We start from the raw sequence: 15,335 nt of genomic DNA, 5'->3' as shown, positions 1-15,335 counted from the left end.
AAGTTGAGCCTGAGAAAAAGGACTTGGGTGGGTAATAAAGCCATTTCCCCAAGTCAAATCTGTTTTGCTGGTGAGTGACCTTTCCCTTTTCTTATCAGCTTTTTGATATATTTTCTCTCTGTTTTCCAGCTGAGAAGGGGAATGATAGACCAGCTTCCATGGGCAGCTGGTGTCAGCCCACCTCATCCAGAAAGGTATTAAAAAACTTCCAACCCAGCTTGGCACCAAATAGCTTCTTCTGCATCTCTTAAAGAAATCTTGTGTATGGTTGATTCTGATTGACTAAACAACAAATAGCTCACATAAGAGAGAAAACGTTTAATATAAATTACAATTATTAGATTTGCTCAGATGTCTCTGAGTCTTTTTGTTTGCTGCTGCTTTGATTAATATTTTTAAAATTGCATTGGAAAATAAATAGCTTAGGGCCATATTTATTGCAAAGGTTTTAATTTTTCCATTATTAAACAGCTTGACTGTGTTGCTCCTAAACAGACTGAGCTCAGGTGAGGAAATGAAAGACTAGATGAGACAAGTAATGACTTCTAAATAAATGCATCTTTCCATGGCAATGTTTGCTTTTAAAGATCCCACTCTCTGAAATAGCTTCTTGCATCATTAGTGAATAGTGTATAGCTGGCTAATTGTTCATCTTCTTTTGTGCAAAAGCTTGGTGCATTTGCTTTGAGTACAGACTTGGAATGAATGTGTTCGAGTTTTTAAATGCCTCTGTTTTCTAAAAAGCAGCTTTGTCACCAAGCTACATCTCTCGAAATGTGTAAGATCATTTTTTTTCCCCCTCAATTTCTTGACTTGTAAAAATTTAAATGGTATTTTAGGACCCTCCCCCACTCGTCTATCTATATGTTTTCCTCCATCTCTGTAAAACATACTATTTTGAAGTTCAGATGAGTTTCCATCTGTAAAAAGTTCTGCTGAAAGAATATGGGTAAAGCTTTGTGGTGTTATTTTTTACATAATTCACTAGATTATGCCTTTATTTTTCAAGAGATATTTAAATGTAACTTTGTAAGTGATGATGAGATTGTCATGGGGAAGCACTAGTGGAGAGCAGGTTTCAAAAAATAAAAAAATAAAAAAAAGGCATAGCTTTATATTGATTGGGCTGCATGTTGGATGAGACCCCCAAGATCTGAGACTGATGAACTTCATGGTCATTCACTACATCCAGCCTTCCAGTTATTTAAAATGGAGGGAAAACTTCTAGGCATAGTTGCTTTTCACCAGACAAGAAGACTGAGGAAGTTACTGACAGTTGTGCTTTTGCCCTGAAAAACTTTAGCTAATTGTCCCATTTTTTCCCAAAAGAAAACCACCTCTGTTAAGTTTTCTGCCTGGCATTACTCATCCCTGTGCCTCCCCTCTTTTTTCTTTTTTTTTTTTTTTTTTTTTTTTTTTTTTTTTTCTGAGAGATGCTGAGCTCTCTCTGTCACCATGGAGCTTTGAACAATTTTCTTTCATACATTTCTTGGGATCATCCACTTTCTACATATGTTTTCTATCCTTCCATTTGCGTTTTTCTGTCTCTTCTACCTTGCAAACCCTTGCATGCCTCCAAAGCTATTAGATCTTCACCTGCTCCCTCACAGAGAAAGATGCCTACTGAGCATGTTCTTTCCTCTGATTGCTGTGTTCTGGATACTTTTTGCTTTTTTAGTCTTTAATCTTCTCCACCTCTAACAAAACCTTTGGTCTTAACACTTAGTAGGGACAATCTTTCAAAATAATATTCATACCTTTAGGGTAGGTCTTGCTTCTCACTCCTGTTTTGTTTTAGAATCACCTAGAATCTTCATGAGGAATAGTAAAATATCATTCAGACATCTGTCACATCCATAATCTTGAGATTTATTTGATATAGGAGTGACCAGTGTCTCATTAGTTTGTTCCTGACATCATCTCTGTGGAGCTCAGCTACTGCTTTCCTTGAACTTTAATCCTGCTTGGTTTGCTTTACTTTTATGAAACTGTCTTGCAAGGAACAAAGGAAGTCTTATGTGAGAACCAAGATTCTTCCTACGCGTTTTTCCTGAACTTTTATGCACACACACACACACACACACATATGTATATATGAGGGAAAGCACTTGAAGTTAATAACAAAACACATTAAAAACTATAGAAACATTACAAATACGTGGAAAAATGGTTTGTAAGGATAGTGCAGAAGGCAATTTGCTTCAGTGAATTACAGCTGTACTGATTGCAGAGAAGTGGAGACAGCCTTGCCTGCCCAGTGAGGATGGAGGTTATAAAAATGTGGGTTAGCTGGTTGAGAGTTGGAGTTTGGGATCCGGAGTGTGCTGCAGTTTGGGATGGAGTTGCTGGCTGTGCTGTGAGGAGGAAGGGACATGTGGCTGTGCAAGGGACAGACAAGGTAAGAAGATACTGGGTGAGGGACAGGTTTGGGTTAGCCAGTCATGCAGAAGGAAGAAAAACTTGCAGAGAGAAAGAGAGAAGGAGTCAGTGCTGTGTGGAGCTGCCTGAGAGAAGGCATGAAAAGATTTAATAAAGGACTGATGATGGTGTCAGTCCAGTCTGTCTCGACATAATTGTTACAATCTTGTCTTTGCTGGTCATCTCCACATCACTGCTGCCTGGCTCTTGAGGCTGTTTGGAGAAGCAAAGCTCTGATGCAGGTTTTGACTCTTGTATTTAAAGGTGAGGCAGTATCTGGCTCTGTTGGGAACACCTTGCTGTTGGTGGCTGCTGTGGCCTTGAATGGAAATGTTTGTGCCAATAACTGAGGGGTGAGCAGTCCTATTACTCTGCAAGGCTTAAGCTTTAGCTGAGCATGCTTTTGAGAATATGAAATTGTATTTTGCCATTAACCTTGAGATAAACATTTGGAATTAAGGCAGACAAATGGTTTGATGCTCTGAAAAGACATATCCTTATTTTAACTCTTAGTGTATATGTTGTTGTTCTCTTGTTATAATGTGCTACTATTAGCCTAAATCAGATCCCATGGAGATGATGGAAATAGGAATAGATTGGACTTTATGAAAAACTTTTAAAAATGAAATTGTGAAATAATCTGTAAAGGGCTTTGGTGGGGCAAGAGTACTTGGTTCCTTTTCTGTGTAGTTGTTAGTAATTAATGGCATCTTACAGAAAGGTTTTGAATACTGCTGGAAATGCAAATCCTGCAACACTAGCCTTTTCCCCCACTTATTTTCTTAAGCAAAACTGTCCCTTTGTGGTAACTCTTTCTAATATAAGCTTGAAAAGAAACAAAAGATTCAGCAGAGTGGAACCTGTGGTATTACTGAGAGATTGTTCCTGAGAGCATGCTGTACTCTAATGAAATATTGTCAGTATCCTTCTGACTCTTCCTGCTCTCCCACTGTTTAAAGTTGACTTTCCTTTATGCTTTCTTGGAGAACTTGTATATACTGACCTTTAGAATGTGCTGTTTATTGATGATGACCCAACATGTATTTAAGAACATTTATTTTGCTGAATACTAAACTGAAATGCTACATGTTTTACAGAAAAGACCACAAGATGTGTTGTGCATTAATTATTTGATGTACAACTTGCCCAGTAGAAAACTGTTGGATGACAACTTTCTATCTAAAAATGTACCTGTGGTCTCTGGAGAATGAAAGTCATTGTTTACTGAGGGTGTTTGTAGGGGTATGCAAAATAATTTCAGGATTCATTACTTTGGCTTGGCAAGTTTATATAGCAAATCTGAGTGGCTATGTTATAATAATATTTTCTCAGGCTGTAATAATTTTGTCCATAAATCTTTGTAATGTGGGTGAAAAAATCATGCCTCATGGTGTTTTTGGCTTAGCCAACTTTCTTCACAGTAGCCAGCACGGGGCTGTGCTTTGGCTTTGTGCTGGAAGCAGTGCTGATAATGCAGGGATGTTTTCCTTCCTGCTGGGCACAGCTTGCACAGAGCCATGGCCTTTCCTGCCTCTCACCCCACCCCAGCAGCAGGGCCGGGGGTCAAGGAGGTGGGAGGGGACACAGGCAGGACAGGTGACCCCACCTGACCCCAGGGATATCCCAGAGCAGTCAGTGCCATGCTGGGCAGATAAAACTGGTGGAAGGAGGAGGAAGGGGGAACATTCAGAGTGATGGTGTTTGTCTTCCTGAGTCACTGCTACGTGTGACAGAGCCCTGCTCTCCTGGGGATCCAGGGCTGAGCACCTGCCTGCCCACAGAAAGTGGTGAATGAATTCTTTTGTTTCCATCTATGGCTTTTTCTTTCCCTATCACAGTGTCTTTAGCCGAACCCATGTATTTTCTCACTTTTAGCCTTCTGATTGTCTCCCCCTTCCCACTGTGGGGGAGTGAGTGAGTGGCTGTGTGGGGCTGGGCTGAGCTCGTTAAACCACGATGCCCTCAAGTAAAATTAGAAGCAAAGATTGGTTGGGACAGAAGCCTGTGACTGCTTTAAGGAAAGGTCATAAGAGAATGTCCATACTTGTTTACAAGTTTACTGCCATCATGCTGCTGTATTAGTAAACCCATTTCCTTGAAAGGTGAGAACTGAGGAAGAACACAGTGTTCTCTTCTGTCTAGGTTTGTGAGTCACCTGGTTGATGCCTTTACAGCAGTAATAGAACTGCCTGATAATGCTTTGTAGTTTTTTTTTTTTTCCCTTTTCCTTGACTCACTTAGAATGAAAACTGCTCTGTGGGATTAAAACATGCAAGAACGGTGGTGGCAATTCTAATCTTCAAGACTGGCTTAATTTCAGAATAGCTGTAGGTAAATTGAATGCTGTGTGCAATTAATGTACTTAAAATTCAATATCTATTTCTGATGCATTAGGGAATGCTGTGGTTTCTTTTCTAAAGCTTGCTCTGAAGTCTGTAAATAGAAAAGCAACTTTTTCAATACAATGTAAGGCTGAGCATACTAACTGTACCTTTGTGAAACTTTGGCAATGACTTGTTTTTATAACCCAATAAAATATAAGGCATTTTTTTCAATTTGTTCTGCTTGCATTGTTGCAAAGTACTCCCTCTTTTTACCCCCTCAAGAGTGAAAAACAATTCCTTGTAAATGCTTTTCACTGAACAAATGGTTAGATATAAGTTACACCGCTTGCTTTAAGCACCTGTCCAAGGATATGCACTGCTAATAGCTTTTTTCTAACAAAACTTAATCAATAAACATTAACTGGGGAACTGGAGAATGCAGGTTGTTTTATTGTGTATCACTAAATAACATTTTCAAGTTTGATGATCAGCCTACCTTCTGAATTTCAATTTCTGCCAAGCCTGATTTATGATTGTTTTTCTTCCTCAAAGTGGTTCATATCAACATCAGGGTGGATTTTTCTACTGTATTAATATAGCAGTTAATAAGTTTTATCAAAACTTACAGAACTTGGTCAAATATATGCAAATCTCTTATTTGTATGCAGCAGAATTTGCACACAGTTTTGTGAATGTAAAACCCCAATGATGCTATTAGAATTTTGCTCAAGGCTGCAACATTACAAAAGAAACTTGGGAGATTCAGTTTTGCCAAGTTTTTTTTTTCCTAAATCTCTGTAAGTCTTGATGTAGCATGTCTACATCCACCTCTCTGTATGCAATATTCAATATACTGTCTGTGCATAAATTGCTCAATGATTCTTGTGTTTTGCTCCAAATCCAGTATTGTCATTCCTCCAAGCTCAGGCCAAGGTGAGAGTTAGGAGCTGCACTGGGAGTGTTTTGGGATTGATGTGCTGTCAGTAACTGCAGTGAAAATGTAAAGGAAATGTAAAAGTTGTTTTGTAGCTGCCCTGGGCTTCTTTGGGGGAGCCTCTGTGAGGCTGCAGTGCCTGACTCTGCACAGCTCCTCCCTCCACACCACCACCTGTGCTCAGGAACTTTGCCTCATCCCAGTGAGTCCTTCAAGTGTTTCTTACATTAGTCTCTGAAACATTTACCATTTCTGTCAGCAGACAACTTGCTTTCGTTTTATTCCCCTCTCTGAAAAATGTGCTCCAGTCAGAATCCCTGAATCCTCCACAGCTGGAGGGGATCCTATGGATTGGTGCCCAGTGAGCTGAGTTTCTGCCTGCCCTGTGGAAAAGCAGCCCAGCTCTCCAGAGGAGCTGTTCTCTCCCATCACTGTTACAATAGTCAGAGACCACTCACTGATTATTAATACCTACATGAAGATTAACTATCCTAATTTCTCTTTTCTTGTTGCAAAATTGGAAATAACTTGCTTCCTGAGGAGGTGCCACACAATCCCTGAGTATCTGTTCAGATGGAGGACGTCATTGTGTGATATGACCTAGAATAAATGTGAAATAATTAGCCAAACTTGCCTGGTATGCAGAGGAAAGGGATTTTGCTTCAGAAAGGCTTAAAGATGTGGAGATGCTGATGGCTTGGTAGGGACTTGTGGTTTATACAGCTGATCTTTACCCTGAAGTTCCCCTGGTGTCCTTGTGCAGGGTAATAATCAGTAACTAAATACAACATGTGGGTTTTGGTTTTTTTTCCCTTTCCTCCATGGCATGTATAATTTTACTTTGAGTTCAGTGACTTTGTTAATTAGCTGCAAGTCTGAAGTTACTTACAGACAGCTTTAATGCAAGGTAAAGAAAGCACTAGGCATAATGCAACTTTTGGGTAATAGTAATGATAGTTTTGGAGCACTATGGAAGTCTCTTGAGGCTGCAAACTTTTTTTTTTTTTTTTTTCAAATTACAGCAGTAACATAATTTTTCTGTATAGTTGCTATCTTAAGTATTAATAGCTAATACTGTAAATAAAAGCTGATATCTAGCTTCAAAAATATATGTTTAACAAGAATGAAGCAACTTCATACAAAACTTACGCCCACATATTGGAGATGTTTCTTCCTTTCATGCAGTTAATTCCTTGTGTTTCCTACTGTTATTACCTTTCCTCTCACTGACCTGTGTCATAATGGACATGGCTTAAAATTGTCTAAATGATCTTTAAGAAACATGCAACAATTACATGGCCATAACTTGATAGTAAATAGTGACAACTGCAAGATGCAGGTTAAGTTTGCATTTTGGGAATTAATTCTTGATTTCTGATTTTTGGACTTCAGAGTTTTCAAGAAACAGCAAAAAAAAAAAACCTCTTTAAACCATGTTGACAGTTGCTGCATGTGATATTTCCATTTTCTAATCAGTAGTATAAATGGAAATTATTGGTCGCTTTTCTTCTTCCAAAAAGAAACATTAATAAATGAGGAATGTTCTCCTGGTTTTGCAGATAACATCTTTAGTGAAGTTATTAATCACAGAAATAGGAGGAACCATCACCTCAGATTACAAGTATCCTTCCTACAGTAGCATAAATTAGACAACAAAACAAATCTTTAGATTATAGCTTAAATAGTTTCTTCTCAGAACAAAACCACTTTGGTGGAATTCCAGGCCAGTTCCTGAGTTGGTAGCAGTTTGAGATATTTGAAGGGTAGAATTGTTATCAGAAGCTCTTCTGGAATCTGCAATGCTTGGGCCTGCCCAGGAGTGTGGATAGCATCAGGGAAGAGGGTTATCAACCTGATGCTGCATTTCTCTGTTCAGTTAAATACATACACCACAAGCAATTCTTAATATCTGTTTTGTTTTTTTGTTTTGGTGTTTTGATTTGTCTTTTTTTTTTTGTTATTTTTTTCCTATCTTCACATTAGATTGGGACGTTTGGCTTTAATAATAATAATAACATTCCTTGTGTGATGTGTGTGTGTGTGCACGATTTGGTTGTACAGCATGATGTGCCAAGCCAGGATTTGGCTGGCACCCTGATGCAGGGTCAGTTAAACCAGAGATAAGATGACTTTTATTTTAGTGGCTGAGTGCTTTAAGAGTTTGTGGGTCAAGCACAAGGCAGTTAGGAGTCAGTGTGCCATTTTTCCTGGGATGGTAATTGAGCTGTGTTTCCTGGGACAAAAGCCTCTGTGAATCTCAAGCTGTGGGTTTAGCATGTTGTCAGCTGCTGTAGCACAGCCCTGCAGAGAGGGATTAGAGGATGCTTTGGATAAGGCAGGGCAAGGGCAATGCCTTGAGGAAGACTGAGTGGGAAAGATTCCCTGGCTTTAGTGTTCTCCTGGCAAAAACAAGGAGTCTTGGCTGTCTTGTAACTGTCATTCAAGAGATCTTTTTTTTTTTTTTCCCCTTGTGCTTATATGTGAGAGCTCATAGTAAAAATGTTGGTTTAATCTTTACTCCTTAAGTGTTTGTGAGAGTGGTGGTTCTTCTGGAACCATGCAGTCCTGGAACATCAGGGATGGTGTTGGCAGAAGCAGCACATGACTAAGATACAGCCAACCTCTCCTGCAACCAAAAATCCTCTCTTGTAAATGCAAATGTTCCCTTTAACTTGTGAACAATTCTGCTTGCTGACTGAGCACTTCTGCTTTCTCCCCTTGCCTCTCTCTGAATTACAATTGCCTGTAATTTGATAGTCACCTGGGGAAAGGGAATAAACGTTGGGGTGTTTCTTCTGTTGTGTAATAACCACAAAATACAGCTTGCAGTGCATTCCATATTTGACTGCTTTGGAAGGAGGGAAAACTTGCTTCTTCAGGGAGACAGATGCCTTTTAGTACACAGAATGTTTGTGATAAAGTAAAGAAATACTGCACTCCAGGGGAATTTGACTTTCTTTTCTCTTTCAGAATATGAATATTTCTAACACAAAAACTTTGCCTACAATATGGAACAGAAACTATGGCAAGATTTAAGAATTTAACTCTCTTGACTTTAATCAAAGAAGTCTATTGAATAAAAATAATAAAAACTGTATGGTGACTTGGAGATCTAAGAGGGGGGAAAAAAATGCGCTATAAACTGTTAACAGCAATTTTATTCTGTGAGTACCATAGAGGTTGATTTCAAGAAAACAGATTTTCTGCTATGGATGGGAGCCATTTATTGTTTTGGGTTTTTTGTTTTTTAGGTTTTTTTGGCTACTTGTATATCCAAATTTAATTAGTGACATTGAAATGCATCTCAGCTTCCAGCTAATATTGGCAGCATCCATTTATAGCAAATAGTTGTCACTCCTGTTCTTCACTTCATATCATTGTTTTTCAGTAAAACAGTCTCTGCCCTCAGTTTCACAGCACCAGAGTTGAGGATATCACAGAGAGATCTCGGCATCATGCACTTTCTGTCTGTTTTATTATTGAAAAGATGTCATATTTGGGTTAGCAGTGAAAGCAAAACAATTGAAAACATATGAAAGAGCAAGAGGAGATGGGGAGGCTCATAGTAATTGAGGACAGATTTATCATTTTAATGGTATTTTATGGTCTGCTCCTGAATATGCATCAACAGGTTGTAAATAATCCAAAGAGGATTTGCACAGGCTCTGAGATGCTCTCAGTATCCCAGTCCAATTTCAAGCTGTGACAAATAAGCATAAATACTGCAGGCAGCGTTTTGCTCATCTCTCTAGCATTCAATCACTTATAAAACAGACTTAAAAGAGACAATGCTGTGAAACTTGGCTTAAGTGACCACTAGGGAGAAAGACAAAAATTAGGCAGTGTCTTTTTAATGTATATCTTATTCTCTGGAATGTTTCACGGAGAATACTTTTTTGATATAAGTGTGATTTTTTTGCCTAATTCTAAACATATGGAAAATGAGTTATGAAAATAATGGCCCACTTTTCCACCCACTAAAAAACTTTGTAAGCAGCAGTAATTTCCCAGTGACCCCTTTCTCTCACTGAAGTCTGCTGAAAGGATGTTTTGAGTGGCTGAACTCACCATGTTGATTTTGCTGCATGAGATGATGTAGCAATCACCTGGTTCTTTGTGTGCTCTTCATTTCCATGTTCCTGACCATCTCCAGGGTACCAGCCTGGTTCTGCAGTGTCCACAGAAACCTGAATGGACCAGAGGAGTCTTTCACTTTGTTTCCCATAGAGAGGGCTGCACACACAGGAATATTCTTCCTGTGAGCTTCCTAAACTCCTTGCAGCTGTGTCAATGTGCATGAACACACACTCAGCTGTCAATTTAATAAGAAGCTGGTATTTTAGGTATGAAAAACCTGATCTGTCCAGCACCTTGAATGTCTAGAAGTGAAATCTATCATGCAGGGAAGTATCTGCTTCTATGCCAGGAATTAAATCACACTGCCTTCATAAAATCACAACACAGAGAAGTTTGATGAAGTGCAATCCATTTTTCAAGGCAAGGCATGGTCACTTGGCTACAATCAGTGTCTGAAAGAGCAGCTGCTGCTGCTTCATATGTCATCTGTGAGATGGGCTGGCACCATTAATTCTGAAACCAAATAAATGCAGATATTTTCAAGAGCCTTTATTTTTCTCCTTAGATTATCCAAAAGTCACACAGCTTCTTGAGCGTTGACTTCAATGTTTCTTATTGGTTTAAGGACAAAACTTCATTATTTGTAGGAAGTGCCCATACTGGAGATGGGTAAAATCCTGGCACAAAAAAGTTCATTCTTGTGTTATGAAATGCTGGTGTTTGTGCTGGGTGACTCCAAGGAGTGTTGGCATGCCTTGCTATTGTATAACACCTCTTTCAGCTATGGTGTGTTGATTTTCCTGTGGGCACAAGCAGGTTTTTAGGAAGACAAATGGAGATAGATGTTTTTCTATGTTTGCCTGAGCTCCACACTTCCAGTGAAATACAAATTTGTAAACTCATGAAAATATAGGTAGGAGAATAAACAGCTGTGTAACATGGAGGAAGATGGGAATTAATTGTGCTTGAAAGTGTTGATTGAAAAATAAAATAAGGCAAAGCAGTTCAAGGTCAACCAACAACTCTTTGCTTCCTCTTTTTTTCCTTTCTTTTATTCTTCACTGAAGGATTATTTCCTTTGATCTGGAATCTTGAGCTCTCAGCTTCATCAGAGTTCAGATAGTGACTTAAGCTGTTGAACAGTATGGTTCATATTTATTTCTTGTGCTGATATGAAATTAGACTGTTACTCCTTATGAGAATGATTGAACAGCAATGTGGTAAATGTTAGATTAGATCAGTACTTTGAAACTGTCGTTTACAGCAGGAGGCTGCTGTGAAACCACAGGATAACCCCAGATTTGTTATGTTTGTTGTAGTTCTAATTTAATTCCAGGATTTATAGTTAGCTGATACTTACATTGCTTTATGCCACATGTTATACCCCGCTGAGCCTTCCTGTAAAAAAATCAAACAGATGTTTCTAAATATATGGGTGATTAAGTTTGCTCAAAATTTTGCTCTTCATCAATTTTTATGCACAATATGATAGCTTTAATGGATTTTAGGTTGAATTACAATGGCAGAGGTATTCTTGATGCAGATTGAAAAACATGTCTACAGAACATTAATGCTGCTGCAAGGATGTAGCAAATGCTGAAATATCAGTCATGAATAAGTGAGGCTGGACCTCTAAAACTTTCACTTTCTTCTTGATACTGCAAGATGCTAAACATGGAAAATTCAATGACTACACTTTATGGAGATCACTTACTGAAAGTATTTAGATTTTCAATTGCAGTATAAATATAGAAGTTTTTATCTTCTACCTTCTGATTTGATAGGATCTTTTTGGAATGTTTTTTAAACATTTCTTTCCACTGACCCAATGTGTGTGTGGGACATGGTGATACTGACAAGTCCTCTCTAGTGAGCACCTCTTTGATGTTGGTAGAGATGATTTTTCTGATGCTTGGTGACTGCAGCATAATTTGCATTAATAAAAATGTTGTTTCCAGCTTTCTGTACAAGTGCAGTGAGCTACAGCCTTGGCCCTCGGCAAAAATTGTCACTGTGGAGATGTGGATGCCTATTTTGCCTTTGCTGTAAAGGAATTTAGAATTTGAGGGCTTGTATGGATGTGCACATGAGCACACAACTTTCTTTATGTTGTATTTTTTCTTCCTTGAGAAGCTTGTCACCTCTTTCTGGAACTCAGTGGTGTAGGTTCACTGATGAAATTCATTTTATGTAACTGAAATATTTTAGTCCTCTTCCTCTAATGGTAACATATTCTACCACTTAAGTTTAATAATAATTAAAATAAGTAATTCTCTTTATAATTTATAGTGATAGAGTTTTATAAGAATTTAAAATGTACTTCTATAATGAGGAAGGGGTCATTGCCACTGGTGTTCTTCCACTGTAAGTGACACATCCATTCAGGACTTATCAAAGGTATTTATTACAAAATCATATCTCGTGCTGCTGTTCTTGGCTATGTTAAAGACCTTTTCCCATCATTCTTAATGCAATTAATTCTTTGCCAGCAAACCTACTGCTGAGTTCTCCATCCATGTACCCAGAGGATAAAGTAGTGGGAGAGCTTTGGAGAGCTTCCTGTGCTATGGTAGTAAAGGCAAAATTCAAGTCCAGTTCATACCCTGTACTAGGTCAGATTTAAAGGATTTCTCCACTTAGGGAAGATTTCTCCATGAGCAGAAATGAACCAAACACAACAGCTAAAAATGGTGTTGGTTTGGCTTTAATAAGCAGCAAACCTGTATATGTATGTATTGCTTTGGATGCATGGAATAACGTGAGTACAAAGTAACTCTCACAAAGGTATGAAATGTTGAATTTTCTTGTTTTGCTGGTTTTCCTATACCAGTTATTTTCTCCTTCTTGTTCCCCAAATCCCCTTGTTAGTTTTCCCTTATGATTCTTCCCTTTTACTCTTTGTTGCCCCAAAGAAAATTAAATCCTTTCTTACAAGATTGGTGAGACAGACACAGACACAGATTTGCAATCACAGTAGTGAAAAGATGACACAATTTATTATGAGTGATAGTATAATTACTAGGAGATGTGATTTATTACAGAAAGTTAACTAGATCACAAGGCTGTTGGCATAAAGTCTCCTCCTCTCCATGAGAAGGTCCAAAATATAAACTTGCAGCAAGTTAGCAGTTTTCCCACGTTTTGACTTGGCATTTGCAACAAAATGATTTGGTTTCTATCTAATCAAGCTCTGGAACTAGCAAAAGCCAAGTTCTTTGAGGATGAAAGAATTTTAGCAATGCTATGGAACAAGAGAAAATTATGCCTAACTTTTAATCTTTATGTATATAAACCTTCATAAAGGGTTTTAAAGTTGCTGCACTCACACCTTTTGTAATTTTTCATGTTTGGCATGAGCTAGGCAGGGCTGCAGTGGTATCTGTACAAAGCACTTCTGCCTCACTAAAATACATAAAACATTCTTCTACTTTAGTTTATTAACACTCCAGTTATAAACTCCAGTTATAAATTATCCAGATTCTGCACTCTGTGAGAATTTTGCTCCTTTTGTATGGAGAAAAACAATGTAACATTTTTCTTGTGAGAGATCTTGCCAAGAACATTTGCTCTTTCAGTATTTGCCAAATATTTTCAATCTCACCTTGATATGTTGACTACAGTTCTGAGAGGGTCAAAAAAGCTCAGCCTGTAAGTAATTAGTGAGGCCACCATTACCTTGCTGTTTTCCATCTGTTGACTGCTCTCTAAGAGTCATTTTCACAAGATTCACCAACTCTGACATGTTTAATTTGCTGTGTGAATTGTGTGACAAGAAATAATCTTGTTCACTGCACAGGAAAGAGCTTGTGGTTCTTGTCTGCTGCGTGTGGATTTAACCTCAGCCATAGTTACCCCTAGAAATGTGTTTAGGATTAAAGTGGGGGGAAAAAAAGAAAAAGATGAATCAAGGGGAAAAATATGCCTGAACAATGAAATGGTTTTGAAGAAGCTTTCATAAGAGAGAAAGCAAGATAAAATAGTATTTTGTTTTGGTGTATTCGGTCATTAAACTTTACATCTGAAAGCCCCTGTCTGACACCTCTGCTGCCTGGGAGATATTGATAAATTTTGAGCAAAGCATCCCATGAATTCTGGAGGCAGTGAAGAAATCTTTGGAGCACTGTCATGAGATGAATGTATGGCTCAGACATTAGAGATCATCAGTGTGCCTCCAAACCTCTTTTGTGGACTTGTTATGTCTCTAGAATAGATGACAGCCCTACTGTTTGTCCTCACCTGTTTTTGGGCTTTTGAAATATGTGAAATTCTGATTGTGGTGATGCTAATGTGAATGGATAGGTAGTAAAATGTGTCAGAGTGATGTTTGAACCTAGTGGCCCCTTTCCTATCTGCTATGGCTTGTATGGATATGAACCTATGGGGATTTGGATGAAAACCATTTATCTCTTTAAGTTGTTTATTTTTCTGCTAGTTCTCTTCAGCATCACTGTATGCTCACCCTCACTGTGAATAATGGTAAACACAACTTTGTCATACTTGAGTGTGGGTCTGAGGGATCTAAATCTTCTATAACAGGAATCCACTGATCTTTTCCACACAACTACACCCACTTTGTCTTGTAAGATGTACAGGTGTTTGTTCAATGTTTTCAGTTTAATATCATAGAAATTCATAAAAGCCCCTAAGAGGGTTGAAAAGATTGTGTTGATTTAGTGCAGTTTAACAGTTTTTTGCTGATAATGGTTAATCACCAGGAATAGAAATGTTATTTTTGCTTCCCAAAATGTATTTATGAACACTTAGTAACAACAATTATAAGATGGAAGATCAGTTTTCTCTTTGTTATATTCTGATCCCTGGAAGATCTGAAAGAATTATCTGTAGCATGGAGTTGATGAGTGAATTGAGTTGGACAACCAGAAATTTCCATTTGAAGTAGAAAATTTAAAGTCTTTTCTCTTAACTGAGAAGCTGTATCATTTAAATGAAATTGGTGTTTGGATATTGGTTGCAAAAATAACTTGAACTTGGTGGCCTTTTCTTCACAAATGTGTTGTAGGGTTACATTTTTCTTTTTGAGAAGGAATGATTTAAAGACAAATATTTTTAGGGGAGACATTGCAATTGGCATTCCTTCATCTTAAGCTCTTAAGAAAATGAATACTGCTGTGCAAGTATTGTGTGCTATTCAGTACTGTCAAAAGGTTTGGATGGTAAAGTTGTAGCTTTGAACTGGAAATCACTGCCAATTTGAGGTAGATAGCAATAAAATAATGAGCAAAATATCTCCTCCAGTGAAACTTACTTCAGCAGAGTTGCCTGGTTTGGTGATTTTTCCAAGATAAATTACTACATGCCTGAAATAAAAAGTGCTTTTCCTGCTGTCAGTTTGTGCCATTTTGAACTTATAGGAGTCTTCTAATGCAGTGTTCATTGGCTTGCCTGTATGTAAATTAATTAAGTTCCATCTCTGTGAAGAAATTTTTTTTTTTCACTTTGTCTCCAATTAACATATTGGAAATGTTTCTAGTTACTGGTTTTCAAAATAATAATAAATATGGTGCTTCTAATTCAACTTCCTTTTCTAACATTGCATTCTGCATGCAATGTTTGGTTTGAAT

The 15,335-nt window shown here is 38.0% G+C and overlaps 1 long non-coding RNA gene across 1 annotated transcript in view; it reads left to right on the top strand.

The window, feature by feature from the left end:
* Nucleotides 1-15,335, top strand: part of LOC148224632 (uncharacterized) — a 94,530-nt gene that overhangs the window by 6,570 nt on the left and 72,625 nt on the right. Inside the window, exon 2 of the long non-coding RNA XR_015800490.1 lies at nucleotides 130-194. This is a non-coding gene — a long non-coding RNA (uncharacterized LOC148224632). The remainder of the gene's footprint in view (nucleotides 1-129; nucleotides 195-15,335) is intronic.

The sequence above is a fragment of the Sturnus vulgaris genome, chromosome 2 (genome assembly GCF_052056855.1).
Source record: "Sturnus vulgaris isolate bStuVul1 chromosome 2, bStuVul1.hap1, whole genome shotgun sequence".
NCBI lineage: Eukaryota > Metazoa > Chordata > Aves > Passeriformes > Sturnidae > Sturnus > Sturnus vulgaris.
The sequence above is the reverse complement of the archived record's forward strand: the minus strand, read 5'-3'. Positions and strand labels throughout refer to the sequence as shown.